The sequence below is a fragment of the Silene latifolia genome, chromosome 2, assembly GCF_048544455.1.
Source record: "Silene latifolia isolate original U9 population chromosome 2, ASM4854445v1, whole genome shotgun sequence".
NCBI lineage: Eukaryota > Viridiplantae > Streptophyta > Magnoliopsida > Caryophyllales > Caryophyllaceae > Silene > Silene latifolia.
The window spans coordinates 148136395-148149548 of record NC_133527.1 but is presented as its reverse complement, the minus strand read 5'-3'; positions in this window follow the sequence as shown (position 1 = coordinate 148149548).

The following is a 13154-nucleotide window of genomic DNA, read 5'->3' as shown; positions in this document are numbered from 1 at the left end:
TACTTACATCATCAGTAAAAGTGATGAAGTAGTCATAACCACCTCTGGCAGTGATTGTCATTTGTCCACATACATTGTTATGTATAAGACCCAACAACTCACTTGCTCATGTACCTTTTCCAGAAAAAGGAGTACGAGTCATTTTGTCAAGCAAACAAGATTCGCATATTCCATAAGATTCAAAATTGAATGGCTTGAGAACTCCCGTGGACACGAGTTTGTTTATACGTTTCTCGTTTATATGACCTAAACGACAATACCAAAGAAAAGATTGATTAGAATCACATGTTTTGATCTTTTATTGTCTATATGTTTAACACCTTTAGTTAGATCTAGAATGTATATTCCACCAATTGCTATGGCTTGACCGTAAACCAAATCATCATATGAAAAGGTGAGACAATTGTTTTTAATCACAAATGGCAAACCTTCTGTGTCTAACATAGAAATGGAAATTACATTTTTGCTTAGAGTTGGTACATAATAACAATTATTCAAGTACAACTCTCGGCCTTATCTTAATTTTATTACATATGTTCCTATAGAAACTGCAGCTACTTTAGTTCCATTTCTCATACGTAGTTCAGTGTCTCCTTTAGCTAATCGTCGTACGTTAAGTAACCCTTGCAAGTGATCACAAAGGTGTGAACTACTACCAGTATAAAATACCCATGTCGTGGTACTATCATAGTTTATGTCTATCATATAATCATTTGATGAAAAAGAGCTTGTTAGCGTCATACGTTTAGCTACTTTATCGTCCAAATGTTCAGGGTATTTTCTTTTGAACCTCGTCTTATCTTTAACATTTAAAGCTAAGATTTCTTTTCCAAAACTCCCACTAAATTGTGCATTATTCTCTTCATAAGAGGATCTAACAACGTTTGTTGCGCAAGTATAATATTTGGTAGAATGAGTTTCAACTAAATTTCGCATTGTTTCGTCTGTTTTAATGTCTTTCCGAAGATTTGTCTCCCAATTATGATAAATGTTATTTTCCAAGGAAACGCTTCCCTAGGAACTACGCGGTTGTGAAATTTAAGAAGTGAAATGATCGTCGATAATTGTCATTGCACGATAATATACTACAAAACGGATCGAATAAAGGAAATATTAACATTCATCGTTAAATAACTCGAGAAACAATTTCAACCAAGTTTAAAGAAATTAACATTTATATAATGATCTCTCACGTAAATTATATAAATGATCCCGAGACCCATCTCTAAATATATCTCGGCCTAGTGATGCCAGACATATGAGATCTAAATAAATCTGGTGAGTCAACCCTTTGACTTATTCTACTCCCATAACTCTCGGTCGACAGATTTCAAGAAAATCCATCTCCTAGCCCTGAAACACAAGACTGGGCCCGGTGAACCAAGACATACCAACCTTGCAATTCCGTTGAGTCCAACAAATTTTTACGTGTAATAACGATTATTACCCTACTTACCCAACTTAAAAAGGGAACGCCCCGGTGAGCCGAACCCGCCCCTAATGAAGACGAGATTCATAGGTGCTACTAATTGGTAAGGCTAATCTCAATTTTAACAAATATGAGAGATCTTGTCAATTTATTATCAATTCCCTTTAAGTGACCTAAATCGGTGAATTCTAGATATTTTAATTGACAATAGTCGAAAATAAATGAAAATGCATGTAATGGCGATTTGGCATGAATGCATTAAATAAAATACATGTAAAAGACAATTTCTAGTATGGCCTCCTAATCAAGTTAATCTAATTAACTATTACAACTTTGGAAACCAAATCCGTGGTCCCTTGAATTTCATTAGAACGCCTTCCAATATTACATGGTATTTTGGAAACTCCGGTCTTCATCGGAACTCCTTTCCGAAAGGCACCATCTTTAGGACACCACCGGTATATTATTAAAAAATATATATATAAAATGAATTACAAAGCAAATCCTATTATACATTTGTAAAATAAAATAAAATAAAATAAATATATTAATATTACAAAACAGCGATACGAGGTCTCAATTAATTAAAAACCAAATCGGTATTTTCTTACATTACGGGTAATACCAATTTAACTAATTAAGCCATACTAGACAAATTGCATGAATAAATTAAATAAAATTGAAATGACATTCATTTAAAATATGCAGAATATAAATCATATTTAAACATGGTCTAAAATGCCAAATCGCCCTATAAACCAACAGTTTGATATAAAGCTCGAAACTTTGGTTGATTAAGCGATTTTTAACCATTAAAAATCACAAATTAGTACTTAAATTAAATTTAAGCAGAAAGTAACTTCCCAAAATGTTTTAGGACCCAAAAATTAGTCTTTACTAATTTCTTGATGATTTCATAACCTTTTATGAATTATTGCTAATCAAAACTTATTTATTCATATCATTTATGTAATAAATCCAAATAAACAATAAAATTATGAAAAATTTGGAAATAAAAATTGTGAATATTCTGAAAAATCTCCAGGAACTCAAAAGTTCAAAAATTTTCCAAAAACATTTATTTTGTATCAAATACAGATTTTAAAACACGGTTTTCGCAACTTCTACGATTTAATTCTAACTTAAATATAAAATTACAAAAATTATAAAATAAAAATTTATAATATTCTGGAACATTTTCCAGAACCCAAAAGGTAAAAAATTTTACCCAAAAATCCATATTAAAATTTGAGAAAAATACGGTTACATTTTATCGGTTTTATCACACTAAACTCCAAAACATGTAAAAATTAATCAAATTAATTTTTTAAGTATAGATTTAATGTATACTACATGCAAGTAACCTTATATAATTTTATCATGCAATAAAATTTATTTTAATGATTGTTAACAAATATAATCACCTTTTATTGACTTTTAACTATTAAAAATTAATAATCATGCAAAATTAATCAAATTAATTCTCTAAATTTCACTTACTCTAACTAAAACATGCATGTGTGAATATACAAAAATTTATGGTCAGAATTAACATGCAACTCATTTTAGTTAACAATTAACCAATTTTATGCATATTAAGTCGGTTTTAAGACAGAAAAAAACACTTAAATAGCAATAAAATTCTATAATTAACCAAATTTGACCAAAACTATTTTTAGGTCAGAATGTATACATGCAAGCCAAAATTTTCGTGCCATAACATTTTTACACAAAAATTCCTGTTTTATAAAGTCATCATATAACTCGATAAAATTGTCAAAAATCGACATGCATGCAACACCAATGCTTTGATACCACTTGAAGGTACTAGAACCTTAATTAGACTGAATGTACTAGAGCCCTAATTAGACACCTCTAATTAGTTACTAAATTACTTGTTAATTTAGTCTTAGTGATCTAGTTACATGCATGCAAATAAAATGACATAAAAGATGAGAAATCCTTACATAGTTTTAAGGAAAAATTGGGCACAACACAAGGATTCCTTCCTTGTGTTGATCTTGTGCTAAAAATTCAAGGATGATCCTCCAAATCCAAATCACCAAAGTAGGTGATCTCCTCTAAGATGCACCCAAGATTAGCTCAAGGATATCCTAATTTACTAACTAGATAATATTAGGATTTTCTTGTATAATATGTATAATATTATTACACTAATAATATTAGTAGATTTATATTATTTTTATGTGATCTTATTTGATGTGGTTTGATCAACTTTTGATCAAGTGGCTTGATGATGAAGATGAAGTTTTTTTCCTCTCTTTTAACCTTATTTGGGCCGGCCAAATGGAGCACTTATAGGGGTTTTTTTCCCTTAAAAATCAACCTATTATGTGTAGAATAAGGTGGGTATTTATATTGTGAAATGTAAACAATTCACATACAATATATCGTGGGATATGTCTAACCACATGATGATCATAATCATCACACAAGTGGCGGCTCATAGTGGACCTTCAGGTCCATTTCGATTTCCGACATTTGACCCACAAATGCCTATAACTCGTATATTTAATAATCTTATATAATTAAATATTAGTTTAATTATTTAACACTTAAATATTATAGATTAACAAATGATGTCCACCACAACTTTTAAGTATTATTAGACCATTTTATCAATATAAAATGTGTCTCATAAAACTTTATAAGCTAATTTTACAACCTCTTGTAAGTTTAATTAGCTAATTACCTCCGCCTCAAAACAAACACACATATCGTAATACTTTAGCTAATTAATAATTAATTACTAGACTATCGTATAACATTTACTAATTAATTATCGTATAATTAAATAATAAATAATCTTGGCCTGAGTTCGTAACTCGTCATCAAAAAACAAAATCCCCTGGCTAATCATAAGTCAATATTATACAAGAAATTAATTAAATTGTATCCATATACAAGTAATTAATTATTCCATTTTGAGCATCATCCTATAGGTGTGACCGAGAGGGATCAACTGATCACTGCCATCATACGACAGTAACGTCATACTCTAGTCAGCCGAGCGTTACCGATTTGCGTTAATCAGTTGACAAATAAAATATTATATCCCTGATATTCCTTTTACGAGATTTATTATGTAGACGCACTATTGTGGAGGACACTACTCCAACAATCTCCCACTTGTCCGACACAAGTGTGCACTACTAATTCTCTTGTTCGTTAAATCTCCCACTCAATGCAAAATATCTTTCAGGTCGTTCTTGCACGTTATCATATCATATAGTGGTTTCCTCGATCAGGAGAATGACTGTCTGACCGGATAATCTACGGTAGATCTCATCCGAGCGTGGCCACGCATTTCCAGTCACCTCTCCTCGAGTGGCCTTGAGATAATAAACTCTGACGAGGGTGGACAATCTTGTTAACCTATTTTCTTCGTTCGCTACAGATCACAATGACCCAGTAAATGTCCTTCAACCTCCTTTTACGGTGCGACCTAGGACAAAAACCAAAGCCACCGGAAAACCGTACCAACTTAGACAAATAGTCGCAAGTCTAAAGAATTGACTCGAAGGAATAAATAAAAATCCTTGCCACGACCAGGCAACATGAGGATTCTATAAACGGCCATTGTCCAAAAGATCGTCTCAACAATCTGCCTATGTAATCGACCAGTCATCTTTATGACCCTATGTGGTTGAACACACCATCAATCGACTTACAATCTAGTCACTCTGAGACGTCACCTCATTAAGTAACTAGGAACCACTATACAATGTTAATCCAGTTCACTTTAATAGAATTCAACATTGTCAATCTTAATATATATATATATATATATATATATATATATATATATATATATATATATATATATATATATATATATATATATCTTTTATCTATATATAAAATTGGGTTGAGAAAGTGTGGATTAAATACTTGGCATTTTCTAATTGGTCTAAGCTAAATTGAAAATTAGCTTTAGTGATGTAATTGTAATGTGAATATATTTGTTTTGACAATAACAATTATGTACACTCATAAATAATTAAGTCAGTTATGTACAATATACCTAATTTTAGTTAATCAGTGAGGTTTAAAGCTTAAAGAACAATAGTCAAATTCAATGAAAAAGGAGTGACTAGATTGAAAATTATGAGTGCATGCATGTACGTATACATAGTAACACATTATAATGAGAATTTGAATTAGCTTTTTTTGTGATCAATGAATGTATTGAATGCAAAATTAACTTTATTCAAATTTAACATAAATCTAGATCATTTTCCAATGTAAATATGAAAATTACATATAAATAGATGATATATACCCCCAATTTATTCTATCAACCACTCCATCCATTCTCTTAACTTTTTAAAGAGTTTTCTCTTGGAATTTATAATCTCGCATATAAACGTCCTTGCCAAATAAATTTTTTCCATCCTCACCTTTCTAAATTACGTTGCCACAAGGGTTGATCAGCATAATTTCCTAATGGATTCTTCACTATATGCTGCAACTTGATTTTGTAATGGCAATTGCACATTTGTAATGATAATGTCGCATACGTAGTAAAATATATGGATTCTTCACTATGCTGCAACTTGATTTTGTAATGGTAATCTCGCATAGGGAGTAAAATATATTTAGCACAATTATCGTACTCATGTGAAAACTAAGGTTCCTATGAAATGTTAATTGTAACTTTTCCTATTATTGCTCTTGACTTAGTGTGTAATAAACTTTAGAAATAATTATCCTTCATATGTACGCAATTTTGTGAAAGACAGTTTTAGATTTAATGTTTCTTTTATGCTTTATTTATCAATGATTAATGTCAACAATTCTAGCATAAAACGATAAGAGTGAATCTTATAAATGTTGCACTATTTTATCGGGAGTATCAAATTTTTGCATTGTTATCAGAAAAACAATCTTTCTCACAAAGTATTTCACTTATGTGAATGGTAAACCTGCTTAATAAACCTCGCAATTGGTAAGGACAGAGCAAATTAAAACATTAAAACATTCCAGGATATAAAACAAGTAATAATTAAAATAAAGTTTATTATCAGTGAACCACAATAAAATAGTAAAACATTTTAAAGATGTATAATATTTTATCTAACTCTCTAATGAAATTTCTCATTACAGATTTTGGTAACATTTACGAACATAAAAGCCGATTGTGTTATAGATCTATAAAATTACGAATATCAATTAATACACAAGTCATACAATGAATTTCAGATTTTAAATTTTGTATATAGATTGCATATTCAAGAGAACGTAAATCTAACTTGTACAAGAAATTTTAGTGGGTAAATGCATGGTCTCTATGGATATTGTTAATGAACTCGAACCTTAATAGTACGAAGTGGAGTAATAGACAAGGCCACCTCTCAAAAAAAAATACAAAGTCATTAAGGCTTGATACATAAATATCACACATTATACATAAAAAAAATCACACAAAATTATATTCACATCATTTCGAACAAATATTAATTGATTTGCAACATAACGTATCGTGCAATGATAATTTGAGAACTTAATGTTAATTGTTTCATTATTCGAATAAATTTTATTTTAATTAATATAATATATTATCAATCTCAAATTTATTTATAAAACGTTGATTATACATAATTAATTATCAGTTATTAGTTTTAATTAAAATTATATTGATTTTATTTTAAAGCATTGAAGTTAAACCTAAAAAAATTAAATTTGACAAAAATTAATTTAATTTTATGTATAAGTAAAAATATTAAAGGTGATATATGAATTATATTATTTTCTTCAATTATAATAATATAATTTTGAAACAGACCGCGCGAAGCGCGGGATACTACCTAGTATATATATAAAACTGGGTTGAAACACTGTGGATGCGACACGTGTCAACCCAGCATTAAATACAAGTATTAATTACAGCTAAATATTAAATATAAACATAATAAATGCTACATAAATTTTAGCAAAGTATTAATTAGAGTTTAATAAATGTATTATAAAATTTCGTTAAACAATTACGGTGATTTGATTTTAAATTTATATAAAATTATTTTTTGATAAAAATTCTAAAATGTAAATCATTACCTTTATTACGAAAAATGCTTTAAATTGAGTATACTTTCCATTATATTTATTGAAATATTTTGATATGTATAGATGATTAAAGTGAGTGTCTCACAACGCGTTACATTTACTTAAAGAAAAACATGTTGAGAAAGATATAATACTTATACCATTAAATCCATCAAGAAAAATATATTTGGAAAAATCATTATGTTTATTAAAAACAAAACTTAAAGTAACTACTAAGAGATAAGTTTTTATGATGTGATAGTGAAAAAATTATATTGGAAAAATTAAATACATTTGAGATTTAAGAGGTTTTAAACAATGTGATAACGAGTGGAGATTTGTATATGAATGATAATTTTTTGGACTTTTTCGAGTAGGTTAAGATTGGATTTTCAGGCGAATTGAACCCTATCGTAGAAAAAAGTTAATATTCTGGTACTAATTAGTGATTACTAATTATTGATTATGTTGATGCTGATTATGAAAAAAAGGTCCTCATATTGGTTTGTTTATCAATTCATCCTATTTGATATGTTGTTGTTTCAAAAAAACAAAAGGTGCAAATTTCTTATAAATATGTTGTTTGACACATAGCATATACAAGGCATATATAACCAAAACATTCAAATAAGTTGAGTTTTGACCCTATATGCTTGATACATAAATATAACATGTTATACATTAAAAATTGAAAAATGCATCAAATTATATTCACATCGTTTTGAACCAATATTAATTGATTTGGAGAATAATGTATCATGAAATGATCTAACTTAAGAAATTAATGTCAATTGTTGCATTATCCGAATACATTTATTTTAATTAATATGATATTTGATAAGTCACAAAATTATTTATATAATAACGTTTATCATGAATAAAACTATCACTTACTTCCTTTATTACTCATTATATGTCGTTTTAGGAAAAAGCATAACTATTAAGAAAATGGATTAAATGTGATAATGACATTAATTAAGCATTTAAATAGAGCTTTGGAATGAACAAAATGGTTGGAATTTTACAACTCATAGTAAATTTTTTATTGTAAACCAATGAAACAAAAGGTTTGCATGAGATATAAGTCAGAACCCATAATTCTTTTACAATTCCAAAAAGAGATGGAGTCTATAAGAAATATAAAACGACATATAAAGAGTAAAAATTTTAATCACCTAAAACGGCATATAAAGAATAATGAAGGGAGTATTAGTTATAATTAAAACTGTACGTATTTTATTTTAAAACATTGATGTTAAATCTAAGAAAATAAGAGTTGAGAAAGTTAATTTATTTTTATTTATAAGTAAAGATATTAAATATGATATATGAATTATATTATTTTTCTTCAATTATAATAATAAAATTTTCAAACAGGCCGCGCGAAGCGCGGAATACTACCTAGTACAATCTATTTGGATAAACAAAGTATATAAATTCAGATAAAACTGAAAAACTAGAGTTTATACACTATAAAAACTCAAATGATGAATGTGATTATCATCTATGAAATAATTAATACAATATCTAATTATTACATATCTCATAATCTACGATAATTTTGGCATTCGCCTTAATCCCATAAAAGCTACATGACCATCATGCTTAGCCTGCGATAAAGGCTTGGTTAAAGGATCTGCAATATTTGCATTTGTCCCAACCTTACAAATCGCTTTTCTTTCCTTTCAATATAATCTCTAATTACATGAAATTTTCTTTGTACATGTCTAGATTTATTACTAGACTTGGGCTCTTTCGCTTGAAAAATTGCCCCACTGTTATCACAATAAATAGTGATAGGATCTTCGGCTGTCGGAACTACCCTTAGTCCTTCCAAAAATTTTCGAATCCACACAGCTTCTTTTGTAGCTACAGATGCTGCAATGTACTCAGCTTCCGTGGTAGAATCCGCAATGACCGATTCTTTAAAACTTCTCCAGCAAACCGCGCCTCCATTTATCATAAATACAAAACCAGCCTGGGATTTCATATCATCCCTATCTGTTTGGCAACTGGCATCTGTGGAACCTTTTACATATAACTCAGTATCTCCTCCAAACACTAAGAATTAATCCTTAGTCCTTCCCAAGTACTTAAGAATATTCTTGACGGCTATCCAGTGACTCTCACCTGGATTGTTTTGATAACAACTCGTCATACTCAAAGCAAATGAGACATCGGGACGGATACAGATCAAAACATACATGATCGATCCAATTGCGGAAGCATAAGGAATCGATTTCATGCGTTCAATATCCCCAGGCTCAGTAAGACACTATGACTTACTCAAAGTAATCCCATTTAACAATCCCATACACCAAGGTGCCTTACCAAGATAACCTAGTGCATGGAAGTACTACCATCTCGGTTATCCGAGGCAATGTATATCAAATTGACCATAAAGAAACGTACTTAATTAAGTAAACGATTTTAAGTGATTACAAACATCAAAAATCCCAAAAATGTTAAATGAAATACAAATGTTCCAAAACCAAATCCAACTAAACGAAAACAAGTTCAAAGACACAGCAGAAGACTCTAGTGACACGTGGTGACTCCATCCCAGCTATCCCTCGCGCAATTCATCTCAATCCTACTCAATAATTGCTCACCATCCCCGAATGGATCACCACAGTTTTCAAAACATTTAAATGGGGTCAGTTACTGATTACACCAAACAAGATAAACAAGATATATCACACAGATCACCCAACTCCGTCATATCTCCACACACCTAACTACACACTAAAGTGTGTAGTCCTACCAGAATATACGTCGCAACATATATTCCACATCGCCAGTGGGGGACCACAACCGTACCCACCAAATCCCCGCTCATCTATTCCGAGCGAAAACCCAAGTTCCTTAATGTGCACATCCCCTCCTATGGCGGGTTCCACGGAGGGCGTGAAGGCACCCCCGCAAGCGACTTCACTCAGCCGAGGGCGCGCCTCGCGAAACACAGACAAACACAACCAACCAAATTATACAACAACAATTACCAATACGATAAAGATTAACAACAATAAACAACCATAACAATCCACCATCAAAACCATGTAATCAATAACCGAGTAGGGAAACCCTACCTGGAATAAGCAAATCACCAAGACCGTCATCATCATCTATTCAGAACTGCTCCTCTACGAAAACACCTCCTATAACCACACATTTATATAATTACTATCTAATGCACATCATACTCCCAAAATCACCCAAAATACCCAATTAGGATTTCAATCAAAATCAACGAAAAGACATAAAAACAGTACAAGGGTCTTACCCACAATACGACGAACTCAACGGCGTAAAGAACACAACGATCCGACGACTCTAGCCTTTGGAATTTGATAGCAATGCGAAGAAGAAAGCAACGTAACTTGTTTAGGTTTTTGTGAAGTTTAGAAAAAGGTAAAAAGTGAAAAAGAACATGACGGAAGTGTTTATATATCGTTCTCGCATTGCTAACAAAACCCGGCAAAATAACCCGTAAAATCGACTTACTCGATCGAGTAAGTCACTTACTCGATCGAGTGACCCCTACTCGATCGATTGCCACACTTACTCGATCGAGTACCCATCAGACAGTGTACTATTTCGTAACCAAAACTCACTTACTCGACAGAGTAGGCCTTACTCGATAGAGTACCCAACAATACAGAAAATCGTAGTATTACAGTCTTCCCTCCTTAAAAATGAATTTCGTCCCCGAAGTTCAAACTCATACTCAAAAACAACCATACTAACTCAAGACACAACAACGCAACCAAGGACTCAAAACAAAACCCCAACCACAACTGAAACCGACTCACAACAACTAATAACTATACAAAAACTAACATAAAACCATACCAAAACCTTATGCGCTCATCTCCTACCCCCCCTAAAAGAAACATGGTTACGTCCCCATAACCACACATACCTGATAAAAAAGAGACAGATGTCGTTCCCTCATAGCCACTTCCGCCTCCCAAGTAGCTTCCTCGACCTCATGATTAGACCATAGAACCTTAAGCAACACCGTTTTCCCGGACCTAGTTTTCCGAACCTTGCAATCAAGAATCTGTTTTGGCACTTCAAGATAAGACAAGGATTCATCCAACTCGATGTTCTCCATCTCTAACACATGGGAAGGATCACTCAGATACTTCCGTAACTAAGAAACATGGAACACATTTGCAAATGATCCAAAGCTGGTGGTAAAGCTAAGCAGTAAGCAACCTCTCCCACACGATCCAGAATCTCATATGGTCCTATGAACTTCTTGCTCAGCTTCCCTTTATTACCAAACCTCGTCACCCCACGCATAGGAGATTCTTTTAGAAGAACCTTATCCCCAACCAGAAACTCATTGTCACGGCGACGTAGGCTTGCATAACTCTTTTGTCGATCATGGGCCGCTTTCATCTTTTGTCTAATCACCTTTACCTGTTCTATCATCTCCTGTACCATCTATGGTCCTAAAACCAATGCCTCAGCTATATCATCCCAGCAAATCAGGCTCCTACAACTCCTCCTATACAAAGCCTCAAACGGTGCCGTCCCAATACTCGTATGGTAGCTGTTGTTGTAAGAAAACTCAATCAAGTCCAACCTAACTTCCCATCTACCACCAAACTCAATCACACAAGCTCGTAACATATCTTCCAGAATCTTGATAGTTCTCTCTGTCTGTCCATCTGTTACAGGATGAAAAGCAGTACTCATCTTCAAGGTAGTTCTCATCATCTTCTACAACTCTTGCCAAAACCGAGAAATAAACCTCGCATCCCGATCTAACACAATGTCCTTAGGGACGCCATGTAACCTCACCACATGTTTCATGTACCCATTAGCCAACTGGACCTTACTTCATGTGTCTTTCATAAGAATAAAGTGAGCTGACTTAGTCAAATGGTCAACTATCACCCATATCATGTTGTTACTGATGTGACTCATATTTGAGCATATTTAGTCCCCGAATTAACCTCGTTCCCATTCTTTATAGTGCATAATTGGGTCATTTACTATCTTTAGTTTCCCATTTTGCATATTCTTTGAGGTTTTGTCCCTTTGGTAGGAAAGGAGTGCTAACCTTGCATTTAAATGGCGAAATGGAGATAAATTGATCGCATCTAATGACCAAGCATCAAAGAGAAGACAACACTAGAAGGCCTAAGTAGATAATAAAGTAAAACGGGCAATGATGAAAGGATCCTTGCAAACCCGAGATGATCCTTGCGGATTATGAAGGAGCCAAAAGAAGAGTAGTTTACTACCCAGGGATTCGAGCGGATCAAACACGATCTGGGCGTTTCCCATCATCAATATCTGGGCGTCTTTCGGCCAAGACGAGCGTCTTGCAATCCATGGAGCCGAGCGTCTTCCCCTAGGATCCACTCGGATCGCAAGTCAGAGAGCCCGTGCCACAGCCCAAGATGCATGGATCGTGGCAGGACTAGCACGAGAATATGCTCATTTCCTTCGAGAGGAGCATTTCCTCAACTTTTCTTAGGGTCTTAATAGTCATTTAAGCCCTTAGTAACCCTAATCTTTGTACCTAATCTTTAGGATAAATACTCCATTGTGCTACCTAGAATAGAATCACCTCTTAATCAATAGATAATCCATTCTTAATCTCATCAAATTAGTCTTAATTTAGTTGTAATACAATTTATCAATA